The sequence below is a fragment of the Tursiops truncatus genome, chromosome 5, assembly GCF_011762595.2.
Source record: "Tursiops truncatus isolate mTurTru1 chromosome 5, mTurTru1.mat.Y, whole genome shotgun sequence".
NCBI classification, from domain to species: Eukaryota; Metazoa; Chordata; class Mammalia; order Artiodactyla; family Delphinidae; genus Tursiops; species Tursiops truncatus.
Genome location: NC_047038.1, coordinates 58,305,034 through 58,331,306, shown reverse-complemented (window position 1 = coordinate 58,331,306; position 26,273 = coordinate 58,305,034). Strand labels below are relative to the sequence as shown.

The window sequence follows — 26,273 nt, the reverse complement described above, 5'->3', positions numbered from 1 at the left end:
ATTATCCAGAGAAACTGAAACAGTAAATGTATGTTAAGTTGCTAAGTTGGGGAGTAATTTGTTTTGCAGCAATATATACCTAATACAGGCATGCATCAAAGTTATTCATCCACTCATTCAAAAATGTATTAATTGCACAAGTTCCTATGATAGACTACTGAAATAATAGGCCAAGGGTAACAAAATGTAAGATGTGGTAGCTAGTAACCCTGCTAACGTCCTGTGCTCTAATAGGCAGATAATATATGTAAATAGATATGTGGTAATAAGGTAGAGAGTGATATATCTAAAAGATTTTAAGATTCAGGGCTAAGAGAGCATAAAGGAGAGGATTTTGATGTTGAACTGGCTATCCTGTCTCCTCAAAAGATATGTCCTCACCCCCAATACTGCAGAATGTGATCCAATTTAGACATAGGTTTTTTGCTGGTGAAATTAGTTGAGATGAAGTCATACTGGAGTAAGGTGGACCCCTAATTCACTGTGACCGGTGTCCTTACAAAGAAGACAGCCATGTGAGAACAGTTGCTCACAGAGAGAATGCCATGTGATGACAAAGATATAGATTGGAGTTACACAACTGCAAGCAATGGTTGTCAAAGATTGGTAGAAAACCAGCAGAAGCTAGGAAGAGGCAAGCAAGGAGGCCCCTACAGTTTTCAGGTGTCATGGCTCTGCTGACATCTTGATTTCAAACTTCCAGCTTTCAAAACTGTGAGACAATACATTTCTATTGTTTGAAGCCACCCAATTTGTGGTAATTTGTTATAGCAGTTGCAGGAAACTCATACACAAGGCTTTGGATTCAGACCACCTGGGTTTTAATCCAGGCTTCATATACTAATGCTGGGCTCTTTGGCAAGTTACTGAACCCCATCTAGTTTGTGATGCTTTGTTGTGGCAGCCCTAGGAGAATAACACAGAGAGGGAGATTTTTCCTAGCGTCTCATTAGGATTTCACATCCCCATTTCAGGAGCACAGGACTCAAAGCATTGATATGCTTCATTTGTCCTTCATCATCCAGAGGCACCTCCAACCCAAGCACTTGGACTCTGGAGCCAGCACAGGAATCCCAGTTTCAAAGGCTTCATGTTGTATGATTTGAATGTTTTGAGGCATGTAACGAAACTTTACCTCGGTTTTCATATCTCTAGAATAGATGTATCAAGATTTTATAATTCAAAGTTTTATCACAGGGTTAGTTGAGACAATGCATATGAAGTTTTAGAAATAGTTCTGTGTGCATCGTGAGCACTCAATATGGGTCAAATACAATATTCTCCTTGGAACCAGACAGTCTCATCACACATAGATTTGGCTGTAGCTGAGAAAGCTAAAACAACTTCTCATCCATTGGTGTTTAAGTATGAGTGGTCTAGTTGGTCACTGACACTAGGCCACTTCAGAGTTTCTTGTGCCACACGCATTGGAGATGATGGTTGAGTGAGTTAAATTCCCACAGAATGATGGTTTCTTTCCTAGAAGCCTCTTTTGCAGCAGAAGGTAAATCTTCCAAATGTCTAATGCACAATGAAGAAGGCAGCTGCACTGTACAGTATTCTTTTCCCAGGACCACTCTGCTCCTATAGCGTATCCCAGTGCATCTCAGTTAAGCCAGAGCCTCTGAAGGACGGAAATGGCTCAAAATAATACTAACACTCTTTAGGACCCTAATGTGACATTCCACCAGCTGTGTAGCTAGGGCAAATAGGAGAGAGCCAAAAAGAGAAGACAGACAAAAATACTGTACTCCCCGGACACAACGAGTTACAGCTTCAAAAGAAGGAGAGGAATTGAGCAGTGTTAGGAAAACAACAGTGGCTGTCAGACCCACCTTGTCTGAGGTCTTCTGAAAGCAGGAGGTTTTTTGATCACAGACAACAAGGATGAAGTGAACCTGTAAGAGAGAACCCAGGACTACACTAGTTTGGGCAAATAGTTGCTGCCTCTGAAAACTAAGGAAGTCTTGTGTGAATGCCATGTGGAAATTCATAGCCAAAAGGACTGCCTTGTAGTCCACAGCTGCACTCTCCCATCACAGTCACCGCAGGAAATGTATGCTGAGGCAAATATTGCCTAAAATCTTTGCCCATGACCTGGATAAAGAACTTAGGCTATACCCGTTCTATTTACAGATGAAACAAGTAGTATGGATTTCTTTACAAGATCAATTTTAGTAAGAGTACAATTTGATATGAATATATTTTTTTTCAACAAGGAAAAGGGAAAAGAGCAAAGCAATACTCCAACAGAAAGTTTAAAAGAAGCAAGATGGAATAAGGAAAAACTGATTAACTACACACACCTAGCTGAAAGTCTCAGCGGATAAAAGTGGATAAATCTGCATTGACATGGCAATGTTCTATTTAATGGTGTAATAAAATTCTATTAAGTGAGGCATTTTAAAAAGTATCATTAAACTGCTAATATTTTGTTTCATTTCTGTTCTGATATTTCCTGAAAGCTATTTCATTAATGTTTCTGTGGTTATTGTCCTCAGTGACTTGGATTTTTGCCAGTCTACCATTATCAGTCCCTTTATTTTTTCATGTATAGAAATTTGTAGAAAAACTAAAAGAATATGAGCTGCATACATACTAACCATAGAGAAGAATTTGGGACTTTAAAAATTTTAAGTACATTTCTTATTCTCATATAACGTACATAAAGAAATGCATACCTTTGAATGAATTTTCACAAAGTGAATATACTCTACTAAACTAGCATCAAGGTTGATCACTAGAACTCTGCCACTCCCCATGGCAATTGTTGTTTATTCTCATTGCTGTATAGTTCTCCATTATTTGAATATATTCGGAATAAACCCATGTTTGCTGGAGAAATATATGGCAGTCTGTTTGTTTCAGATGGACAATACATTGTTTGCTCAGGATCATGAAGAGGAGAGACGGTACTGGTTACTTGGATCTAAGCTAATTGAAATTTTGTTTTACTTGACTGAAAATATTACTGTTTTTTAAATTAGAGATCTGGGAACAAATTTTAATTTATTTTCTAGTTAAACTTTTAATTTTGAGATATAGATTCATATGCATTTGTAAAAAATAATACAGAGAGATCCCATGTACCACATATTCAGTTATCCCAATGGTAACCAGTTGCAAAACTATAGTGCGATATGACAACCAGGATATTGACATTGACATCCATGCATTCAAGGTACAGAACATTTCTATCAACCAAGAAGGTCCTCTGTGCCCTTGTATAGTCATACTCACTTTCCTGTCTTTCTCTCCTCCCTTACCCCAGGCAATCACTAATCTGTTCTCCATTTCTATAATTTTCTTATTTTAAGAATGTGATATAAATGTAATTATATAGTATGTAACCTTTTACAATTGCCTTTTTTTTACTTGGCATAATTCCCTGGAGATTCATTCAAATTGTTGGGACTATCAGTAGTATTTTCCTTTTATTGTTGACTAGTAGTCCCTGGATGTACTACATACATCTGTAGTGGATGTACTACAGAGTGTTTAACCGTTCATTAGTTTAAGTATACCTGAGCTATTTCCAGTCTTTTGGTTATTAAAAAAATAGGCGTATGAATATTTATGTGCAAGTTTTTATGCAGATATAATAGATAATTCTAATTTCTCTGAGATACAGGCTTAAGTGTGCAATTGCTGAGGAATAGGGTTGTTGCATGTTTAGTTTTATAAGAAAATACATATTTTCAGGTTGGTTGTATCATTTTACATTCATGCTAGCCATATATGAGTGATCCATCTGTGTGTTGATCTTGTATCCTAAAGCGTTGCTAAACTTACCTTTTTGTTCTAGGAGTTTTGTTTTATTTGGGATTTTTGATGTAGATGATCATGCCATCTGCAAAATAGGGACAGTTTTATTTCTACCTTTCCAGTCTGTTTGCTTTTTTATTTATTTCTGTTGCCTTATTTCTCTTGCACCAAGTGTCTAGAACTTCCGGTACTCTCTTAAATAAGATAGACATCTTTTCCATGTTACCAGTCTTAATGGGGAACATAATCATTCTTGGATCATTAAACAGTATGTTAGCAACAAGTTTTGTGTAGTTTTTAAATCAAGTTTAGAACATTGCCTTCTATTCCTAGTTTGCTGAGATTTTATGTTAGATTTTGTTGAATACTTTTTTCTGCATCAATTATTATGGTTATATGGTTTTGCTTTGTCAGTGTGTTGATATGGTGGATTACATTGATTGATTTTTAAATGTTGAACCAGCCTTGCATACCTAAAAAAAATAATCCCACTTGGTCTTTTTATACATTGCTAGATTCTCTTTGCTAATATTTCTGGAGGAGAAATATTAGCAAAATGTACATGTAAGTTTGTGAGAGATATTGTTCTGTAGTTTTCTTTATTACTACTTTTTTTTGGTTTTGGTATCAGAATAATGCAGGCCTTATAAAATGAGTTAAGAAGTGTTTCCTCTTCTTTTGTTTTCTGAATGATATTTTGTAAAGTTGGTGTTAATCCTTCTTTGAATATTTGGTAGAATTCTATAGTAAAACTATCTGGGCCTGGAAATTTTTTCCCCAAGAGCTTTTAAGTTGCAAATAAATTTCTTTGATGGTTATAGAAACTATCCAGGTTATCTATTTCATCTTAGTTTAGTTTTCGTAGTTTGTAGTCTTTGAGGAACTGATTGATTTCTTCTAAGTTGTTGAATTTATGAGTGTACAGTTTTTTACAATATTGCTATATATACCTGTAATGGCTACAAGATCTGCAGTGATGTCTCCTGTTTAATTACAAATAATGATGATTTTTGTCCTCTTTTTATATACCTGTTTCATCTTTGCTAGAGGTTTATCAATTTTATTAATTTTTTAAAGTCCTGGATTTTTTTCACTGGTTTTATATACTGCTTTTCAATCATATTGGTTTCTGCTCTTTATTATTTCCTTCCTTTTGCTTGCTTTGAATTGGTTTTACTCTTATTTTTCTACTTTCTTGAGGTAAGTATTTAGATTTTTTATTTTGATAACCTTCCTATTTTCTAATATTAGTAATTAACGGTACAAATTTTCCTCTCAGCCCCTACCTCAGTTGTGTCTCACATATTTTGATATATTTTCATTTCCATTCAATCCAACGTAGTTTATTATTTCCATTTGATCCTTCATTTTCCACTCAAAGATTACTTAGAAAAGTTGTCTAATTCCCTTTGTTTGGAGAGTTTCTTTTTGTCTTCTTGTTATGGATTTCTAACATTTTTAATTTTGTTTCCATTATGGTTAGAGAACATAATTTGTATGATTTCAATTTTTTTTAAGTTTCTTGAGGTTTGTTTTATGGCAATTGTATTTTTTACTTTATAGGCTAAATTTTTCTTCTGTTGTTTTCTGCTATGACATTAGTTATGGGTGTCCACATTTTAAAGGAACATGGGAAAGTACAAGAAATCTAAAGAAAAAATTTAAAGATAAAAGGATAAAAAAGAGGACTCACAATTAAGGAATGATTTCTTTTTCAAAAAAAGAAGTTAATCATTATTTTTTAAAGTGTTAGAAATTAATCTGTCCCATCAATAATATGTATCTTCCTATCTTTTGAAGTTTTTATTTTGTTCAAATATACATAGTGTAAAAGTTATCATTTTGACTGTTTTTAACTGTACAATTCAGTGGCATCAAACACATTCACATCGTTGTGGAACCATCACTACTATCACACTTACTTAGAGAAAAATAAATCTTGGGACACAAACAATGGACTTAAACCCAAACAAGCTTTCCAATAAATTATGTTCTGTAAATTAGAAATCTTATCCTGCTTCATGCTGGAAGATGGTCATTGACTACACAAGAGATTTTTAAGTGAATGGATGAAGTCATTTTTTTAAGCATCATTACCAGAAGCTGAGGCCTTTGATTAGATTATATTAATTTAAAGAGAATTCTTTAATAATGTAAATTCTGTCATTTCTAATTGTGTCATAGCTATTACCTTTCCTATCATTTTGAAACTTATTTTAATTAAACTTATTTAATTATCTATTTTCTCCTTATTATCTTTCAAAATATTATCTTCTTTTGAAAGAATATTTTGGCATATAACCTTGCTTCCAACAGTCATTGTTGGCAGTAAAATGATCAGGAAAGTTAGGATAGCAGTCCTCTATTGCCATCATATTGATTTCAATTGCTCATTTATATTGTCAATATTGTAAGTAGAATTGACATTTTCATTTACTTAATCAATTACTGCACCTTACTGTTAATTTTTATTATTACTCTCTCTCAAATTACTGTTAGTGCTAGAAACTAGTATTTAATACTTCCTAAAACAGAGATAGAGCCATGATTTGAGCCATGTCTCATTTTGTTTTTCTTGAACACTTAAAACTTTACCTAGACTTGAAAACTGAAAGAAGATTTGAGAGAGTTATATGAATAATTTTTTTAAACATACACACATACACACAAAATTAAGGATGAAATTAATGTACCTCATGGGTTATTAGGGGGTGAGGAGAGTGATAAGTATTTTGAGCATTTCTAACTGTCAAGGTTTATACCCGTTCGAAAATCTTTACAACAGTCCTATAAACTGGATATTATCATCTATATTTTGTGGATGCAGAAACAAAGGATCAAAGAAATAAATTGCCAATGCCTTTTAGTTATGAGAGGGACAGCTAATATTTTAATTCATGTTTATCTGATTATGTGCTCTGTTCTCTTTGTAAAAAATTCTGTGAAATAGAGCCAAATAGCAAAGTAAAATTATGTGAAAAAGGAGAGCTTGTTCAATTGTATAATTCAGAGTGTATATAAGAAATAGATTAGTTGATGATGTGTGTCAGAACACACCTTTTTACATGTAACAATATGCTTTATTAGCATTTTATTGTAGAGAATTATGTGCTTTGTTCTGGTTTGGCTTTTATTTTCTTTACATAAGTGCATTCATCAGTTGCAAATGGATGAAAAGACAATTTCTTGCCTATTCTCACTGTCACTGTAAGTTGTCAGGTGTTTTTTCTTAAGATACAGACTCCTTAATTCCAGAGTTAAAGGAACAGACTTTATGTTAATCTAACTAACAGTGTGGAATAGGCCCACTCTGAACAAAAACTCTATGTAGGGTTTTTATTTAAAAGTGTTTCAGGTGCTTAGAGAGATAAGGCAAGAGTAGAAGAATGGAAAATTAGTTGAAGACTGGAGGTCTTGACCCCAGGAACTGGTGGATCTCCAGAGACTAGAAAAGAGGTCAGTAGAAACATGGTTGAGTGGTAGAAACATGAACTATGCTTGAATGTAGTACTCTGAGAGATGGAAAAATCTCTTAAGTGATTATCTCTTATATAGCCTTTGACTCTAGAAAAATTTTTCAAGTCATTATTACTGAGTTTGACACCCAAATTTTAGTGAGCCACATGGAATGAACCTTGTAAGAAGATCAATACTTACAATAACCAAAACCTTGGGCCCTTTCCCTGTTTTCTTCACCACGTTAGTTCCAAGATTCTGTTACAACTGAAGTGAGGGAGAGAAAGCATTCAGCATAGGTCAAATAAATTTCTTGCTAACTTTAGTAAGTGAAGTCCTTTAATACAAGTTAATTTGCTGCTTTTAAATATATGTAAATATTACATTTATCACATTGTTTACACACTATTATAATTAAGAAGTTTGGGAACATAATTTATTGAATATTTTCCTATAAAAGCATATAGAGCAACTACAGTGATATAAATTGAAATTGAATCATTATTCAATATGAAAATGGAAAGTTAAACAATTTCAATTACTTTACAAACAAATTAACTACTTCTCTTGAAGCCTGATAAGGCAAAAAGTCTGGCACAGGTACTACAAGGGTGACAGCCCCATGATCCTGAGAAATGTGCTACAGGTTTTACATAGTTTATGCAGTACCATTATGTAAAAGATAATAAGCGATGCTACGTTTAGAAAATGTGAGGTCCCATTTTTTAAAACCCTTTTTTACATGGCAGTGTTGTCAATTGCCTGTAAGATCATTTTCTAACATAAATTTATATCCCTCTAAGGTAAATGTGCCCTTTCCCATTTCACAGAGGGAGGCACTATTCAAAGAAGTTCGACCTTTCCACTATTCTTATTAATTCAAATGTCTACTATTATTAATCCAAACACTCCATCTTGCTTTAAACATGACTCTGAATACTTACTGTGTATGTCCCATTACATTCCTCACTTTTAGTTTGCCAATGCAGTGTTTGACTTCTTTTTCTAGGTTTTCACTTCTTAGTGAATGAATAGCTCTAGTTTTGTCTCTCTCCCCTGGGCACTAATTTTAGCATTTACTGTAGCAGATTCAGCCTGGTTAGCAGTAAGTACAGCTTTCTATAAAGTTAGTTCAAGTGCTAGTCTAAACAGTAATTGCTTGCATATTCATGGCATAGTTCTTCATGAGCTGCTCACAAACAGTCCCATCAGGCTTTATTTCCATGTTGGCATGTAGTTGAGGTAGGATTTATTTTTTCCTGTATATTAACTGATTCTGAGTGTTTCAGTTGTGTTTTATGTTTTTGTATGGTTGTACATGATTTATTATTTAATTGAATAGCTTTGTAAAGGAAATGCAAGTAATACTAGTACTTATAAAGGAAAGTATTCTCCCATCTTCTGAATGAGAATATAAATAAAAATTTGAGTTAGGAAAATTATGACTTTTCCTTGAGTGCTACTGTGTACTGTCCATGTGTGTTAATAGCTAAATGCATGGCAGGATTTATATGATGAAATAAAGAAAGATGTGGTTAAGATGCTGGAGGTTAAGATTGTAATTGCGATGAACAAGGAGTTTCATGGAAATCTGTATCTTTTCAATATGGAAACTGTCCTCTTTCTCTAAAAGACAGGAAGAAAAATACTCATCAGTTACACTCATCAATGCTATTCACCCACTGCCTTTGTAACACAACTTAGAGTTCTCTGGTGAGTAAAGGAAGGAAAAGCCCAGACAAAGGAATGCCATTAGAAGTGAACATGTATTACATGTTCTGCTCAGTGTGTTAGAAGCAAAATGCGAATTTAAGGGCATAAATAGCCAGGTCTATGCTAATATCGTGGACTAAGACTTAGCACTTGAAGTAAGAGTATTGAGTAAGTGCAGGCATGGATACCAAGAATACTCTGCAATGAATATAATTGCTCCGATACAACAGAATGAAGATCAGCACAGAAAGGGAGCAGCACAGGAAGCTGAAGAAATCATGAACCAAATAGGAAATAGATGGAGGGGGCACACTGTGTCTGGGCTATATTGAGGTGTAACAGTAGCCTTAGTACCTGAACTCTGCTTTTCCCATTTTTAGAGATGAAAGATACTAGGAATAGACATAACACATTACACCTTCTAGGAATTTCTTTTCACCTTTATTCCAACCTCCTACGTTCTTTGAGTGCACTGATATATATCTTAAAGTTCACCTTAGACAGAATATGTTAATATAATCATTATCACAACTTTCTAAATGAGAGAGCATAAGGGGCACCAGGCATAAATTAAATTAAACTTTTCCCGCTAGTCTGTTCACCACTACTGAAAAATGTAATGCCTGTATGTTTTTTTCATGTTCTTCTTAACTAGAAAAAAAAAAAAAAAAAAAGCTTGGAGAGATTTATTGCCCATTTATCCTTGGAAAGAGTCCAAGGATCATTTTTGTTCCCTGTCTTGGAGAAAGGAGCATAACTGTAATTTTCTTAATTATGTGAGGTGCCACAAGTAAAAAGGTAGCAGCACTAGCTCAGTTCCCTGTGGGAACATCAGCATATGTGAGAGTTTGCACAATTCTTGGATTAGTAAGCTTCTCAACAGGGGGGGAGCTATGCTTGTTATTCTATCTTGGATCTGAGAAAATGTTTCAGATTTACCAGTGGCATTCTGAAAATGCCTTACCAATCACCTAAGCATTGTTGTGTAATTTTAAAATGTGCTGAAAAAATGTCAACGAGATAGATTTTAGAAAGTAGATTTGACAATGGAATTCAAATAAGAAGAATTTCAGACCTTTTTTATTCACTGTACCACAATTTTTATAAACATTCTTAAAAGGAGATATGTAGTTAACTCCATATATGGCATTTGAAAATATGGAGGTTGCAGGTATGTTTTTAAAATAACTTTTTAATAATAAAAAAAGAAAGATATATTTTCTGTTATTTTCTCCTAAAATGCTTAGTCTGTTATTATGTAGAGTTTAAACTGCAGGATAAAGGCACAGAAATTTGGATAAGCCTATATATCCAGTTCAAAAGGAAAAAAAAGAAAGAGACATAAAGAGGCAGTTAAGCACCTATCTTTCCATTCATTGTCAAACTGCAGCAAATGCAAAATTCTGCTTTAAACTTTAAGTAATACTCAGAGAAAAAAGTAAGTATATATATATATATATTATATGGATATATGTGTGTGTGCTTTGGTTTGCTATATATTGTTTTGCTGGGTAGAAGAAAGTGGATCATGTTTACAGGTTTGGGAAGGGGAGATTAGAAAGGGAATAATTGAAAATTGTGTAAAGTTAGGTGAAAACTGATAAGCCTTGTACTCTGAGGAGGCGGAAAGGAAAGGTACATTAGTTAAAATTGTTTTTTGATGCAAAAAATAGAATACATGTCTACTGTGGACTAAACAAATAGAGATTTATTTTTCAAATGTAACAAGAATTCTTGAAAGTCCTTCCCACATGACAGGAAGGTGGCTGCTGAATCTTTAGCCATCATGTTGACATTGAAGGCAGGAAGGAGACAGCTGTGTCTGAACTCTTGCCCTCTTATTCAGGAAGCTCAATAACTTTCTGAGACTTCTCCAGCTTCAAATTAAGTGATATTAATCAGAATTGGTCATGTGGACACCATTTATAAGGGTTAAAAAGAGTGGGAAATGGCATTGTTAAGATTGGCTTTGTATAGTCATGATTATTGTCCTGGCTTTGCCACAAAATCAAGTTATGTTAGCTAGAAAGAAGGAAAGAAGAAAAAGGAATAGAAAAATAACCAAGTTTCTAATTTGATGAAGTGAGTTTGAGGAAATGTGGAGATGGTAGACTAGAATAACTGGTAGAAACCTTTTGCACTGAGATAGGAAATAAGCAGAAATATTAAGTGCAAATTTTTATCTATTTATTGGTGAAGGGATAGGTTTTTAAGAAAATCCACGTCTTTTCAGCCTCATTTAAAAAAGAAGTGGTAATGATTTGAAAAATATGGAAAAAGAACAATCAGAAGAAAAAAGGGGCTACATTGTGTTTGGGAGAAATGTACACAACTTAATTATTAGTGTTAGTCTGAGAGTATTCAGTTAGAGGCATTAGATTTTCTTCAGTAATTGCACGTACATCTGGGTTGACAAATTTTTATCCCTCCTCCAGCTCTACAACACGCCCTCAACCCATGTGAAAGAACATGGGAGTCTTAATTCCGTAAAGATTTCCAACATTTTTTTAAGGATGATATACTATTGATTTTCTGCAAATGTTATAATTTTAGGGCAAAGTTTCTCAGTCTCAGCAGTACTGATATTTTGGTCAGATAATTCTTTGTTGTGGGAACTGTCCTGTGAATTATAGAAAGTTTAGCAACATCCTCTAGTATCCCTGGCTTCTACCCACAGGATACCAGTAGCAATTCCATCCCTTTCCTACTTACCCCAGTTGTGACAACTTAAAATGTTTCCAGATATTGCCAAATATTCTCTGAGGAGCAAAATGCCTTAGGTCGAAAACCACTGTTCTAGTATATTCTGGACTATGAGCAAAGGGATCATCTGGACGCTTGACATAACTGGAGACTCTAGGGCTCTACTGTGATTCACTGCATCAGGATATGAATTTTAACAGGATCCCCAATGAATTTATCTGCACATTAAAGTCTGACATGCACTGATCTGTAACATGCCAGTAGACCTTTAACTTTTCTATTACTCAGTCTCCCAACATCTCTAGTCCATGTGACAGACTGCTGCCAGGTTAATCCACTAGAAACTCCTCATTGCCTACAGAATAAAATTGAAACTGTTTCCTCTGCCTGGTTTTTGAGGTTTTCCCAAATAAGCTTTAAATATAATTTCATAAATACCTCGTTGAAAAATCTGACATTCTAGTCAAATTCTGTGGACTAATGCCTTGCATGTTCTGAGACTTCCTATTGAAATAGTATCCACAGTTCAAAGCAACCTAACAGAAGTCCAACCTTTTCCACAAAACCTTCCATTTGCATCATACTTAAACTCTTCTTCCTCTGCTTCACATGTTTATTTTGTGCATGTGTGCAGTAGAAGATAAAACTTTGAGTATTGAAGACAAATAGACTGTGTTAAAATGTCGTTCTGCCACTGAATATGATCTTTGGCAAAGTAAGTAGTTTCTCTAAGCCTCAGTTGCCACATTTATAAATTGGATTTTTTGTGAGTACATTCACTAAGAGTTGTTTTGACAGTTAAATGAGATAATGCATATAAGGACTGACACATAGAAAGCACAGAGCAAATAACAGTCATTGCCATTATTAATGGTAATGATAAAAATAAAGTAATACCTTTTATATTGCCCCACCATTCCATTCAACAGCAGAAACTACTATTAAGTATTAATATTAACTACCTTTTACAAATTTTTAGAAGTGTCTAATTCATTTTTGTATCCCCATGTATTATTTATACTGGTATTTCCAGTAAACAGTAAGCAATTAATAAATATTTGTTGAACAAATTTAAGTACATGCCTTAATTTTACTATCATACAATTAGAGGCGGGAGTTGGAATTTATGTCTCGTTGCTTTCTGTATCTCCACAGCAACAAAAATGGTGCCTGAACATAGTAGAAGCTCAATAAATGTCTGTTAACTACATGCATGATTGACTAATTGGTTAACTGTGGAGAAATATTTAAATTACCAGATGCTCAAAACCCAAAGGGAAACTCCATCCTGGAAAAGTCAGACTATTTATGTTTATTTCTCACTTTCTACTCCTTCTAATGATGAGAAAAACGTTTTTCCTACAACTAGGTAGTTTATGTTACAGACTTGACAAAATATTTTTCTTTAGCCGTCTGCTTTTCCATTTACCACAAATGGAAACTTAATATTCCAGCATAAAGTCATCTTGAAGAGAACTATTTGCATCCCCAAATGTTCTCCTTTTGTAGATCCCAAGTAAATCACCTTCCTCTCAAAGACGCACAAATTATAGATAATATGTCATAATTATTTTCATCACCAAGAATCACTTGCTATTTGCCAGATGATAGGATACTGTTTAACTTTCCCCAGTTGGAAATGTCAGTCAGCACTTGCTCTTGCATTATGTGAAAATACATGATGACTTTCTATTAAAGACAGATAATTTTGAGGTCTGCTTCATAGTGCATCATTATTTTCATTTTTTACAAAGCTAACTACATTGTTGCTCTCAAGAATCACTGATGGGACCTTTTAGATATTATGGAATCATTGTTCTCACTAATTGTTGATGGAACATTTTAGGATGCTTTTTAGATGTTAAAAAGTGCTCATAATTATTCTGTATATTTCAGAAAATAAGCTGCTGCTTTTGGTTGTGTTTAACACCTGTATTCAAAGCATTATATTCTTTCTGGGCATTAAGTAAATTACATTCATAGAGACAGAGTTTCAGCCTCATCAGAACAGACAGATGGTTTCTATGGGAAATACGCTGCAACTCCTTGGTTTCATCTTTAAAGCAATGACTGTTTTCTCTTCAGGAGGTAATACCTGGGACCAATTGTGTCAGAGAAAGATAAAACAGAAACATTTTCTTCCTCTTTTCCCCATGTCAACTCAAAACCAAATTCTGCCAATCGTAATCCTTTTTGTTTTTAACTTTTCCTTAAACTCTGCATATTTTTGCCTACTTTTACTGCTCAGTTTCTCTATTTTGAAACACTTTCTTCCTTTGGCTTCTAGGGCAGCATCCACTATGCTTACATCACTGGCTGTTGCTCCTCTTCTTTCTCTGTTCCCCCCTTACCTCTGTACTCTCACATCACCCTGAGGCTTAGCCCTTAGATCACATTCTTTTCTCTCTGCACTCACTCCCTTTGTGCACAGACAAACACATATGCTCATAGCACTCAAGTTCATATCAAGCTCAGCCTTCTGCCCTGAACTCCAGATCCTTAAATACAACTTCCTACTCTACATTCTTACCTGAGTTACTAGTTCAAAATGAACATGTCAAAAACTGAGCTCCTGATCTTCCTCCCTAATCCTCCTTCTCCCACAGTCATTCTACAAATGGATTTAATGATAAATCCATCTTTCCATGTGTTGAGAACAAAATTCTGGTAATCATTGTTGACTATTCTCTTTTTTCCACATCCCAAATTAAATCCCTTATTTCACCTGAAGCTTCTACCTTCAAAGTTTGGCTTTCTATCTCTACTCCAGCCATGTTTTCATTAGTGCCACAGCTATCACTCTGGTCCAGATCTCCATCATTCTTGCTAATGCTCTTATTGCAATAGACTCCTGACTAGTTTCATTTCTCTGCTTCCTTTCATTTTCATTTATTCTCAGTGGGGCAGCTAAAGTAATCCTGTTTCAAAGAAGAGGTCATGTCAGATCATGCCACATCTCTGCTTAAAACTCAACAATGACATCTCACTCTAAGTAAATAACCTGGAGTGATCTTTCCCCAGATATCCACATAGCTGGATTCCTGACTTGTTCAGGTCTTCACAGAGAAACTTTGCCTGACTATGCAATTTAACATTACAACCCTCTTCAAGACTCCTGACTTATTTGTCTCCATAGCACTTACCACTTTCTACTATACTTTATCAGTGGTTCTCAAAGTATGATGGCCAGACTAGCAGCATTATCCTCATCTGAGAATTTGTTAGAAATGAAAATTCTCAGCCCTCAGTTCATGCCTACTGAGTTAGAAATGTGGTGATTAGAGGCCAAGAGTCTGTGTTTTAACAAGCCTTTCAGGTGATTCTGATGTGTGCTAAAGTTTGAAAACAACATATTTTATTTATTTTGTTATATATGTTTTATTACAGTATATTTTATTACATATTATGCTAATATATATATATATATATATATATACACACACACACACACACACGTATATTTCACCAAAAGTATAAAAATCACGAATGAAGAATTTATGGGTTTTTTCTACTGCTTTTTCCAAAGAATTTGAAACAGTGGCTGGTTTACAGTGTGTGCTACACAACTGTTGTTAAATGAATAAGTAAAAGTAGGACTTCACACATCCGTGTCCCTCCTCTCGTTTTTCCCTCTGCCTGTAATATCCTTTCATCCTTTCCTTATGAAGTCTGGCTGTTTACCTACACTTAACTCATGTAGCATCTCTACTCTTCTTGAAACTCCACCTCTACTTTCCCTCTGCAGGTCAGTCCATTGGGCACATGTCTCTTTGCCTATAGAAGATTTTATATTTTTAATCACACCACACATACACTAAATTTACCTATTTGTATACCCACTTTCTCCACTACAAAATGAATTATTTGAGGGCAAATTTTCTTTCTACATACCTAGACCATTCCACAGTATAGAATACAGAATAAGTTCTCAATCAATATTTCTTAAATTATTGAATTACATTTGGAAGATTGTTACCAAGGTGGTGCAACAATTGAATACAATTCAAATTGATTTAAGAAAAACATCTTGTTTGTTGGCAGGATACAGGGTGTGCAGGAAAGCCAAGGTCAGGGAAGAAACCAGGCTTCATGGGGGTCCAGGGACAAGAACCAGAAAGCCTTTCTGAAATAAGGCAGATATTTCCTCTGGGTTTATTGAAGTAGGCCTTTATGTTCTCTACAGCCAGATGGCCTGTCTTCCATCTGAGTGGGGGAAAAAATGCAATACCAGGTCTATGACTTTCCCATTTCAACTGCAAAATGAAGACTTGCTGCCATCACTGTATCTCTTTTTCAATTTACAAGTGAGAGAATCTGATTGGTCTGCTTCAGTTAGGTACTCACCTCTGATATATCCCTAGAGTTTATTCTCTGTGAATGGGTGGGGGAATGGCAGGCAACTTAACACATCTTTTACCTTCACACAAACACTCAAGTATATATTGATACATATGTAACTATATAACTCATTGAATAAGATTATACATGAGATAAGATTCTACAAGTGTTAATACTATTAGATTGAATATATAATCACTGAAACAAATGCAAGATGTTTTTTATAATTTTAGCATGGATATAAATATACATAAAGTTTAAAATCTTTACAAAACTTGCATATAGAGGAACTTGTATGGTTTGAAATTTTCTAGTAACCAAACAAGTCTAACTTGATACATATATCTCACCAGTGTAAGAGTAAACGAGTAAAAATATTGTTTCATTTTCCTCTACGTCTAATACATGACATTTTAGGAAAGGTGAGCCCCCAAATTCTTTCATTCATAGAAAAAACACTTGTTGATTGTTAATGATATATGCTGTGTCAAGCAAGGGACACAGCATCTGCCCTCAACTTATATCCTGTGCACAGAAAATAAAATAAAGGGAAAATAACTACAACATGTGGTTGATAAAGAAGTAGGTATTGAAAGGCAGTAAAGGATAAGATATTGGTCATATAATTGTGATTTTCTTTGGGATAAGAGAAAAATCTCACACCACCTGCATACATTATAATCACTAACATGAAGGAAGAACAGACCTCTAATCCTGGTGAATTCTGTAGGTGGAAAGAAAGAACCAGAATCTACAGATAATTTTCTCAGGTCATTTTGTATTAAAATGCTATATGCAGCTCAGCTTCCTGGTGTTGGTGTTAATACAGGTCAATGATGACTCTACATCAAGTACCTGAACTAGATACTGTGGTCCCTTCTTAACACTAGCACCTTCAGAGCATCAGGTATGACGAAAGCAAGTCGGTAATCAAGTTTTTAAATCTCTTTCTGCTTGCACTCATGCAGCCCTGCCTTTTGGGCAGAGTTGAGTTAGAGACCAGGGACAGATTTTTGACCATGCTTTCTTTTCTTGGTGTACATGGCAATATTTTGCCAGCAGCTTCCCTAGCACAAAGAGAAAGATCAAGTTAAAATTTCAAAATATATCTGTGAAGTTACTTTCCAGATCCACTGCCTGATTAAAATAGTGAATACATTTGGAAGACTAAATATTTACTAAACTTCCAATTGAGTAGTCTGGCCCTCCATGGTGTAATCTCAATAAATACTGAACAGCCACATCTGGAAAAGAGAATGTTGCTTGAATAATTATTTTCTTGTCCTACATTATCTAGATTTTACTTGTCTTTGGGCTCCCTGAAACCAGGGGCTGTGCTGTAATTTATCTCCCGTGCATGCAGAACCTAACCCAGTGCATAGCACGCAGCACATCGTCAGTGAATGTCATTTGAATGAAATCATCTGTTATTGATTTGCACTTACAGAATTGATTACATAAAAGATACTCTCTAAACAAGATAAACAGAGGAGATTATAATTTTGTGGCACTTCTGGAATGGGCTTAAATCAGCCATTTCCCTGCCTTTGTTTTTTAAGAAGAGAATAATAAAATAAAATAGTGGTAGATTATTCATCTACCTGTCAGTTCTTCTGACACTTTTCTGAGATCATTTAGGTCTAATGTAGTTCTTTTATTTCCTTTATAGATTCCGATGTTTTTAATAGAAAAAAAAAAAAAGACTCTTGAAGTCTATTTGGAGTTTTCTGCTTTCTCTTAGACTCTGATGTATTTCTTAGCACGTAAAAAGTTCATTGTGTCCTCATCCACATGCACGCCCAGCCCACCCTCCCCACCATCAAAAAAAGAAAGAAAAAAAAAAAAGACAAGTGTGGGGCTGATATATTTAGTTCTTATTTCTCCTTTTTACACTCCTCTTCACAGCCTCTCTGATGTAGTCACTGTCATCTCACACATGCTTAGGACTCTGAAAATTGTTCTCACTACAGCAAAACCACTGAAGAAACATGCTTCACAGCCTGATGAACTCTCTTTGTGGTTGTGAATATGCCTTATTCACTCAATGATTTTTCAGCAGAAAACAGTGAAATATGTGACACAGGAAGTGCCAGGCCTATCAGTCCTCCATGCAAACTGCTTTTCTTCATGTAAAACTAACATACTCACCCTTGGCATAACATGCATTGAAAAAAAATAAAGATGGTTCGTATGGATAAAAAGGTTATACTGTATATTTTATTCTTGTGAACATTTTAAAAACACTACTTTCAAAGCTCTAACCAGTAGGAGGAAACTAATATATTCTCAGTGTTTCTATTTATGAGGCACTAAATGTGCATTTGTCAGTATAACAGGATGTGAGCTTGTATTACTTAGTACTATCAATATAGCATTACAACTCAGGTTAGCTTAGGCACAAAAGTAAATGTGTTGGTTCAAGTAACTGAAAAATACTGGATATTTTGGTTTTAGGCATTGCTGGATTCAAGGCTCAAGTAGTACTTTCAGGGATGCTTTTCTTTCAATCCCTTAAACAGACTTTCTCCTAATGGTGGGTGTGATGGTGGGCAGTGACTTTCATCCTGACTTTGTAATGGCCGTGTGGAAAGAGAATCTTCCTAAGGCTTAGACAGAAAAGCCCCCATGGGACTCAACTTGGACAGTTAGTATAACACGACTATTTATGAACTAATCACTGTGCCAAGAAGATTGGGTAACGTTGCTGGGTAGGCCTGGATTATGAGCCCGTGAGGGTCACGTCCAGTAGAATTACATGTTTTTCCCAGAGGAAAGGGGCATTTGTAAGAAATGGAATAAGAGTACCCAGAACAAGCAGTAACAATTAGTGTCTAAAGCTGACATATAATACAATGCCTGTTTTAAAGATAAGGAAACCAAGACTCAAATTTTCATAACTAAACTTAGATTACACTAGCATCTGATATCCTAGTAAGCAGCAGGACTCCCCACTGCTTTTTCTTAATCCCAAATCCAGTAACATTCCTATCTCAGTTACCTGACCAATTTCTTCAGTGCTTTTTCCACACAAAAATTCAGACTTGTCTGTGATGTTATGCTGTCAATGAAAGATGCATAGAAAATATCAAGGATCTACACCTGTGCCTAAAAGAGACTATGCAGGGACACAGAATTATTAAATGAACCTGGTGTATGCAAATGGCTAATTGCTGTAGTTTAGATTTCACATTAATGTATTTATTTCCTTAAAAAAATCTAATTTAATCCATACTTTGCACACCACATAATCGTGGGATTTAAAAATGGAATAATATTAACAGTAATCTGCCTTTTTTCTGGTTCTTATTTCCCATTCATTCCCCCCATCCCAATAAGTGTTACTGCTTATTAAATTTTAATCCAGAGGACCTTCAAGATGGCAGAGGAGTAAGATGTGGAGAGCACCTTCCTCCCCACAAATACATCAGAAATACATCTACATGTGGAACAACTCCTACAGAACACCTACTGAACACTGGCAGAAGACCTCAGACTTCCCAAAAGGCAAGAAATTCCCCACGTTCCTGGGTGGGGCAAAAGGAAAAAGAAAAAAACAGAGACAAAAGAATAGGGATGGGACCTGCACCTCCGGGAGGGAGCTGTGAAGGAGGAAGAGTTTCCACATTCTAGGAAGCACCTTTGCAGGCAGAGACTGTGGGTGGCTTCGGAGCCACGGAGGAGAGCACAGCAACAGGGGTGCGGAGGGCAAGGTGGAGAGATTCCCTCACGGAGGATCGGTGCCAACCAGCACTCACCAGCCCGAGAGGCTTGTCTGCTCACCCACCGGGGCGGGTGGGGGCTGTGAGCTGAGGCTCGGGCTTCGGAGGTCAGATCCCAGGGAGAGGACTGGGGTTGGTTGCGTGAACACAGCCTGAAGGGGGCTAGTGCACCACAGCTAGCCGGGAGGGAGTCCAGGATAAAGTCCCGAATTGCTGAAGAGGCACGTGACTTTTTCTTGCCTCTTTGTTTAGCGGTGCGTGAGGAGCGTGGATTCAGAGCACCGCCTAAACAAGCTCCAGAGACAGGTGGAGCCACGGCTATCAGTGCGGACACCAGAGATGGACATGAGACACTAAGGCTGCTGCTGCAGCCATGAAGAAGCCTGTGTGCAAGCACAGGTCACTCTCCTCCCGGGAGCCTGTGCAGCCTGCCACTACCAGGGTCCTGTGATCCAGGGACAACTTCCCCGGGGGAATACACGGCGCACCTCAGGCTGTTGCAGTGTCACTCCAGCCTCTGCCGCCGCAAGCTTTCCCCGCATTCCGTACCCCTCCCTCCCACCAGCCTGAGTGAGCCAGAGCCTCGTAATCAGCTGCTCCTTTAGTCTGAGGGAAGAAAAGATGCCCTCAGGTGACCTACACACAGGGGCAGGGCCAAATCCAAAGCTGAACCCCAGGAGCTGTATGAAGAAAGAAGAGAAAGGGAAGTTTCTCCCAGCAGCCTCAGGAGCAGCAGATTAAATCTACACAATCAACTTGATATACCCTGCACCTCTGGAATACCTGAATAGACGACGAATCATCGCAGAATTCAGGCAGTGGACTTTGGGAGCAATTGTAGACTTGGGGGTTGCTTTCTGCATCTATTTGTTTCTGGTTTTATGTTTATCTTAGTTTAGTAATTAGAGTTTATTATTACCAGTAGATTTGTTTATTGATTTGGTTGCTCTCTTCCTTTTCCTCTCTGAAGATAGATATATACCTTTTTTTCCTTTTTTCGTTTTGTGAGTGTGTATGTGTATGCTTCTTTGTGTGATTTTGTCTTTATAGCTTTGCTTTTACCATTTGTCCTAGGATTCTGTCTGTCCATTGTTTTGTTTTTTCTTTAAGTATACTTTCTTTTCTTTTTTATTACTTTTTATTTTTAATAATTTTTTTTATTTTTAATTTTACTAAGTTCATTTTATTTTATTTTTATTTTCTCTTTCTTTCTTTTGTTTTTTCTCCCTTTTCTTTTAGGCCTTTTGGCTGACAGGGTCTTGGTGCTCCGGCTGGATGTCAGGCCTGTGCCTCTGAGGTACAAGAGCTGAGTTCATGACATTGGTCCACCAGAGACCTCCTGGCTCCACGCAGTATCAGATGGCAAAAGCTCTCGCAGGGATCTCCATCTCAATGCTAAGACCCAGCTCCACTCAATGTCCAGCAAGCTACAATGCTGGACACCCTATGCCAAACAACTAGCAAGACAGGAACACAACTGCACCCATTAGCAGAGAGGCTGCCTAAAATCATAATAAGGCCACAGACACCCCAAAACACACCACTGGATGTGGTCCTGCCCACCAGAAGGACAAGATCCAGCCTCATCCACCAGAACACAGGCACCAGTCTGGTCCACCAGGAAGCCTACACAACCCAATGAACCAACCGTAGCCACTGGGGGCAACAATGGGAAATATGAACCTGCAACCTGTGAAGAGGAGACCCCAAACACAGTAAGTTAAGCAAAATGATAAGACAGAGAAACACACAGCAGATGAAGGAGCAAGGCAAAAATGCACCAGACCAAGCAAATGAAGAGGAACTAGGCAGTCTACCTAAAAAAGAATTCAGAAAAATGATAGTAAAGATGATCCAAAATCCTGGAAATAAAATGGAGAAAATACAAGAAACGTTTAACAAGGACCTAGAAGAACTAAAGAGCAAACAATGATGAACAATACAATAAATGAAATTAAAAATTCTCTAGAAGGAATCAATAGCACAGTAACTGAGGCAGAAGGACGGATAAGTGACCTGGAAGATAAAATAGTAGAAATAACTACCACAGAGCAGAATAAGGAAAAAAGGATGAAAAGAATTGAGGACAGTCTCAGAGACTTCTGGGACAACACGAAACGCACCAACGTTCGAATTATAGGGTTCCCAGGAGAAGAAGAGAAAGAGAAAGGGACTGAGAAAATATTTGATGAGATTATAGTTCAGAACTTCCCTAATATGGAAAAGGAAGTAATCAGTCATGTCCAGGAAGCGCAGAGAGTCCCACACAGGATAAATCCAAGGAGAAACACGCCAAGAAATGTATTAATCAAACCAACAAAAATTAAATACAAAGAAAAAATATTAAAAGCAGCAAGGGAAAAACAAATAATATACAAGAGATTCCCCATAAGGTTAACAGCTGATCTTTCAGCAGAAACTGTGCAAGCCAGAAGCGAGTGGCAGGGCATATTTATTTAAAATGATGAAAGGGAAACCAAGATTACTCTAACCAGCAAGGATCTCATTCAGATTCAACAGAGAAATTAAAACCATTACAGACAGGCAAAAGCTAAGAGAATTCAGCACCACCAAACCAGCTTTACAACAAATGCTAAAGGAACTTCCCTAGGCAGGAAACACAAGAGAAGGAAAAGACCTACAATGACAAACCCAAAACAATTAAGAAAATGGTAATAGGAACATACATATCGATAATTACCTTAAATGTAAATGGGCTAAATGCTCCAACCAAAAGACATAGACTGGCTGAATGGTTCCAAAAACAAGACCCACTTCAGACCTAGGGAAACATACACACAAAGTCAGGGGATGGAAAAAGTTAGTCCATGCAAATGGAAACCAAAACAAAGCTGAAGTAGTAATTCTCATATCAGGCAAAATGGACTTGAAAATAAAGAATATTACAAGAGATAAAGAAGGGCACTACCTAATGATCAAGGAATCAATCCAAGAAGAAGATAAAACAATTGTAAATAGTTATGCACCCAACCTAGAAGCATGTCAGTACATAAAGATAATGTTAACAGCCATAAAATGGGAAATCGACAGTAACACAATCATAGTAGGTGACTTTAACACCCCACTTTCACCAATCACACATCATCCAAGATGAAAATAAATAAGGAAACAAAAGCTTTAAACGATACATTAAACAAGATGGACTTAACTGACATTTATAGGACATTCCATCCAAAAACAACAGAATACACTTTCTTCTCAAGTGCTCATGGAACATTCTCCAGGATAGATCATATCTTAGGTCAAAAATCAAGCCTTGGTATATTTAAGAAAATTGAAATCATATCAAGTATCTTTTCCAACCACAACACTATGAGACTAGGTCAGGAAAAAAATCTGTAAAAAGTACAAACGTGGAGGCTAAGCAATACACTACTAAATGATCAAGAGATCACTGAAGAAATCAAAGAGGAAATCAAAAAATACCTAGAAACAAATGACAAAACACGATGACCCAAAACCTGTGGGATGCAGCAAAAGTAGTTCTAAGAGGGAAGTTTATAGCAATAAAATCCTACCTCAAGAAACTAGAAACATCTCAAATAAACACCCTAACCTTACACCTAAATCAATTAGAGAAAGAAGAACAAAAATACCCCAAAGTTAGCAGGAGGAAAGAAATCATAAAGATCAGAGCAGAAATAAATGAGAATGAAATGAAGGAAACAGTAGCAGAGATCAATAAAACTAAAAGCTGGGTCTTTGAGAAGACAAACAAAATAGATAAACCACTAGCAAGACTCATCAAGAAAAAAAGGGAAAAGACTCAAATCAGCAGAATTACAAATGGAAAAGGAGAAGTAACAACTGCCACTGCAGAAATATAACAGATCATGAGAGATTACTACAAGCAACTATATGCCAATAAAATGGACAACCTGGAAGAAATGGACAAATTCTTAGAAAAGCACAACATTCTGAGACTGAACCAGGAAGAAGTAGAAAATATAAACAGACCAATCACAAGCACTGAAATTGAGGCTGTGATTAAAAATCTTCCAACAAAGAAAAGCCTAGGACCAGATGGCTTCACAGGCAACTTCTATCAAACATTTAGAGAAGAGCTAACACCTATCCTTCTCAAACTCTTCCAAAATATAGCAGAGGGAGGAATGCTCCCAAACTCATTCTACAAGGCCACCATCACCCTGATACTAAAACCAGACAAAGATGTCAAAAAAAGAAAACTACAGGCCAATATCACTGATGAACCCAGATGCAAAAATCCTCAACAGCATACTAGCAAACAGAATCCAACAGCACGTTAAAAGCATCATACACCATGATCAAGTGGGCTTTATCCCAGGAATGCAAGGATTCTTCAATATCCACAAATCAATTAGTGTGATACACTACATTAACAAATTGAAGGAGAAAAACCATATGATCATCTCAATAGATGCAGAAAAAGCTTTGGAAAAAATTAAACACCCATTTATGTAAACACTCTCCAGAAAGTAGGCATAGAGGGAACTTACCCCAACATAATAAAGGCCATATATGAGAAACCCACAGCCAACATCGTTCTCAATGGTGAAAATCTGAAATCATTTCCTCTAAGATCAGGAACGAGACAAGGTTACGCACTCTCACTGCTCTTATTCAACATAGGTTTGAAAGTTTTAGGCACAGTAATGAGAGAAAAAAAGAAAGAAAATGAATACAAATCAGAAAAGTAGAAGTAAAGCTGTCACTATTTTCAGATGACATGATACTATACATAGAGAATCCTAAAGATGGTACCAGAAAACTACTAGAGCTAATCAATGAACTTGGTAAAGTAGCAGGATACAAAATGAATGCACAGAAATCTCTTGCATTCCTATACACTAATGAAAAATCTGACAGAAATTAAGGAAACACTCGCATTTACCACTGCAACAAAAAGAATAAAATACCTAGGAATAAACCTACCTAAGGAGACAAAAGACCTGTATGCAGAAAACTACAGGACACTGATGAAGGAAATTAAAGATGATACCAACAGATGGAGAGATATACCATGTTCTTGGATTGGAAGAATCAACATTGTGAAAATGACTATACTACCCAAAGCAATCTACAGATTCAATGCAATCCCTATGAAACTACCAATGGCATTTTTCACAGAACTAGAACAAAAAATTTCACAATTTGTATGGAAACACAAAAGACCCTGAATAGCCAAAGCAATCTTGAGAAAGAAAAATGGAGCTGGAGCACTCATGCTCCTGGATTTCAGACTATACTACAAAGCCACAGTAATCAAGACAGTATGGTGCTGGCACAAAAACCGAAATATAGATCAATGAAACAGGATAGAAAGCCAAGAGCTAAACCCACACACATATGGTCATCTTATTTTTGGTAAAGGAGGCAAAAATATACAGTGGAGAAAAGACAGCCTCTTCAATAAGTGGTGTGGGGAAAACTGGACAGCTACATGTAAAAGAATGAAATTAGAACAGTCTAACACCATAACAAAAATAAACTCAAAATGGATTAAAGACCTAAATGTAAGGCCAGACACTATAAAACTTTAGAGGGAAACATAGGCAGAACACTCTATGACATAAATCACAGCAAGATCCTTTTTGACCCACCCCCTAGAGAAATGGAAATAAAAACAAAAATAAATGGAACCTCATGACATTTAAAAGCTTTTGCACAGCAAAGGAAAACATAAACAAGACGAAAATACACCCATCAAAATGGGAGAAAATATTCGCTAATGAAGCAACTGACAAAGGATTAATCTCCAAAATTTACAAGCAGCTCATGCAGCTCAATAACAAAAAAACAACCCAGTGCAAAAATGGGCTGAAGACCTAAACAGACATTTCTCCAAAAAATATATACAGGTTGTCAACAAACACATGAAAGGATGCTCAACATCACTAATCATGAGAGAAATGCAAATCACAGTACAATGAGGTATCACCTTACACCAGTCAGAATGGCCATCATCAAAAAATCTACAAACAGTAAATGCTGGAGGGGGTGTGGAGAAAAGGAAACCCTCTTGCACTGTTGGTGGCAATGTAAATTGATACAGACACTATGGAGAACAGTATGGAGGTTTCTTAAAAAACTAAAAATAGAACTACCATATGACCCAGCAATCCCACTACTGGGCATATACCCTGAGAAAACCATAATTCAAGGAGTCATGTACCACGATGTTCATTGCAGGTCTGTCTACAATAGCCAGGACATGGAAGCAACGTAAGTGTCCATTAACAGAGGAATGGATAAAGAAGATGTGGTACATATATACAATGGTATATTACTCAGCCATAAAAAGAAACGAAATTGAGTTATTTTGCAGTGAGGTGGATGGACCTAGAATCTGTCATACAGAGTGAAGTAAGTCAGAAAAAGAAAAACAAAAACCATATGGTAACACATATATATGGAATATTAAAAAAAAAAAAAAAGGTTCTGAAGAACCTAGAAGCAGGACAGGAATAAAGACGCAGACCTAGAGAATGGACTTGAGGACACAGGGAGAGGGAAGGGTAAGCTGGGACGAAGTGAGAGAGTCTCATGAAGTGAGAAGTGAGAGAGTCTCACTACCAA

General features: G+C 36.3%; 1 long non-coding RNA gene across 1 annotated transcript in view; it reads left to right on the top strand.

Annotated features, from left to right (window-relative positions):
- The window catches only part of LOC141278768 (uncharacterized), a 47,172-nt gene extending 21,120 nt beyond the window's left edge, over positions 1-26,052 (top strand). The window contains exon 3 of the long non-coding RNA XR_012331960.1: positions 20,934-26,052. This is a non-coding gene — a long non-coding RNA (uncharacterized lncRNA). The remainder of the gene's footprint in view (positions 1-20,933) is intronic.
- The last annotated feature ends 221 nt before the right edge of the window (positions 26,053-26,273 follow it).